Raw genomic sequence first — 3,002 nt, forward strand, 5'->3', positions numbered from 1 at the left:
TCGATACTACAACAAGACAGGACCCTAATCAACACACAAGAATAGAAGATACCACTATAATTAGATAAAAATATGTATTTCCATCGCAAATTGCTATTTGCGGCTTATCAAAGCTACAGTCGATGAAAGAAGGGTCTTACCTAATCTTAAGTTTGTAATACACCTTAAAACTTTATAATATGTCCAAACAGTTGTTGTCCCAACACCAAAGTATGATATTCTGCAAAAATAGATAAAACAAATTATACCATGATGACGAGCTCAACGCGTAGAACAACTTTTGTCAAGCACTTAAGTCAAGAGAATCGATAATTTGGTTAATCCTAGAATTGGCTTTTTTATGTTTTTTGGTTCTTCCCTAAATTTGAAGAAAATTGGAAGAATAAGGTATATAAAAAGTTCCACCGACCTAGGGGACCCACCTCACATGTCTACTTGCGTAGTCTTGCATATCTCTCTATTCTGAAGTCCTATGAATGAATGGTTTGATACGTTGGAACTAGACTCGTAGACCTTCGATTTGTTATGTCGTGGGTCCCATAAATCTTTATAGGTTTGGAGAAAACCTCTGAGACATTTGACCCAAATTTTAGAGAAATCTTTAAAAAGGAACTTACGATAACTTTGGCCAACTGTTATTTTGTGACTTACCTAACTTCAAAACTTGAGATACAACCCTTGAATACTTAAAATATGACATACCACATCATCCTTAATCTATTACTCACCCTTTTTGTCTTTCCACGGAGGTACGAGTTAATTTAGACATTTCAAAAAGTTGGGGTGTTACATCATTCCCCCTTTAGAAACATTTATCCTCGAATGAAAAATATGAGTCATGCGGTTAAGTCCTTATGAGTTACCAATTTTTTTACAGAGCATCCTTTGTAGATGTGACTATCCAGGAACTTGAAATGCTGAAATTCTAACCTAAGCGTCTCACAGGACGACATAAATAGCTAAGCACTATAGCTTTGCAATAACAGTGCGAGCAAAAATACAATGACAACAACCATAATAATAATCAACAATATAAAAAAATCAGATAGGTATCTAGCCTTACTACTCTAATATAAATTGATATGCCATCACATAGGGGTGTGAAACAAGTAAGGATATTTGGACCTCATGCCATCCTCAACTTCCCATATCACCTCTTCTCTATTCTTATTTCTCCACAATACTTTGACTGAAGCCACCTCTTTAGTCCTAGATTAACGGACCTGTCGATCTAATATTGCAACTGGAGTTTCTTCGTAGGACAACTCCTCTGTGATTTGAACATCCTCAACGGGGACAACCCGATAAGGGTCTCCCTACGCACTTCCGTAGCAACGATATATGGAAAAATGGATGAATAGATTCTAGCCCTGAAGGCATTTCTATCTCATAGGCCATTGATCCTACCCTCTGAAGGATCCGGTATGGCCCAATGAACCTTGGACTAAGCTTGCCTTTCGTGCCAAATCTCATAACACCCTTCATAGTCGAGACTTTTAAGAATACCCAGTCATCGACATAAAACTATAAGTCTCTTCGTCGCACATCTAAGTATGACTTTTGTCGGCTTTGAGCTGTTAGCAACCTCTCTTGAATGTGATTAACCTACTCCACTGCCTGTTGTACTAAGTCGGGTCCAATTAACCCTGACTCACCTACCTCGAACAATCCAATGGGGGATCTACATGTTTGTCCATAAAAAGCCTCATAAGCTCCCATCCCGATGCTGGAATGGTAACTATTATTGTATGCCAACTTGATAAGAGGCAAGTGGTCATCCCAACTTCCCTTGAAGTCTAGCGTGCACGCCCTTAACATATCCTCTAGTGTCAAAATTGTGCGCTCAACCTGACCATATTTCTGAGGGTGAAAGACTATACTAAGATTAACTTGTGTCCTAGTCCTTTCTGGAAGGACTTCCAGAAGTTAGCGGTAAATTGTGCTCTCCTATCAGAGATAATAAAGATAATAGATACTGGGACACCGTGTAGCCTAACAATCTCTCTAATATAGAGTCGTGCATAGTCTTCGGCTGTAAAAGTAACCCTGACTGGTAAGAAGTGGGCTGATTTTGTTAGTTTGTCAACAATTACCCAAATAGAGTCAAATTTACGACACGATCAAGGTAACCCTGTAATAAAATTCATATTAATTGCTTCCCACTTCCACAAAGGAATGGCTATCTTCTGGACTAGCCTAGCGGGAGCTCAACCTTCACATGTTGGAAGTTAGGACACTATGCCACAAACTCAACAACGTCCTTTTTCATCCATTGGCGGTTATGCATGTTGGGTTAGTCTAGGTGAAGTCTAAGTAACCTGAATCGCACTAAACAACTAAATTTGCCCAATGATAGATTGGGTGACGTCGTTCTTAAGGTTAAAAGATGTTGATTGGTCGATTTTAGATAAATTAGGGGAAGTCTGAGTACCCCGGGGTTGGTAATGATATGAGATAGGTCTTAATTGCATAGAATAGGCCTTTAATTTGGTTCTCATAGGTTTTTTTTTTTTTTTTTTTGTAAACGACCCTTGAGGGGGTCAGGGGCTGAGCAACACCCCCAGGCCTTATCATATATAAAATTCAAAAATATACAAGGAGGGGGACATATACCTTACCTCCAATCCTAAGGTGGGTCAAGAATCAACCTACCTCCTAAGGTTAGTCGACTCAACCCTATACAATAAGATGTAATATTAAACTAAGCACCTAGAGAGGACTCCTCTCTAATACAAAGTTACTAATAATACATAAATAAGGGAGACTCTCCCCTTACAAGAAGAGAATAATAGAACTAGGCCTAATCAAACAACTATACCTAACAATATAGTTAAATTCGATAAATGTATTTGCCTGAGTCAAATTGACAAGGAATTGTATGAATCTGTCTTACTGCACTTGGCACTCCTGTGAGTGTGGTAATTAGATGATCTCTAGTTTGTGACTTTGTTTGGGCAGTACATTAGGTTTACTGCTGGCTTTGAACTGCTCAAATCACTGCA

The sequence above is a fragment of the Solanum tuberosum genome, unplaced genomic scaffold, assembly GCF_000226075.1.
Source record: "Solanum tuberosum cultivar DM 1-3 516 R44 unplaced genomic scaffold, SolTub_3.0 scf00205, whole genome shotgun sequence".
NCBI classification, from domain to species: Eukaryota; Viridiplantae; Streptophyta; class Magnoliopsida; order Solanales; family Solanaceae; genus Solanum; species Solanum tuberosum.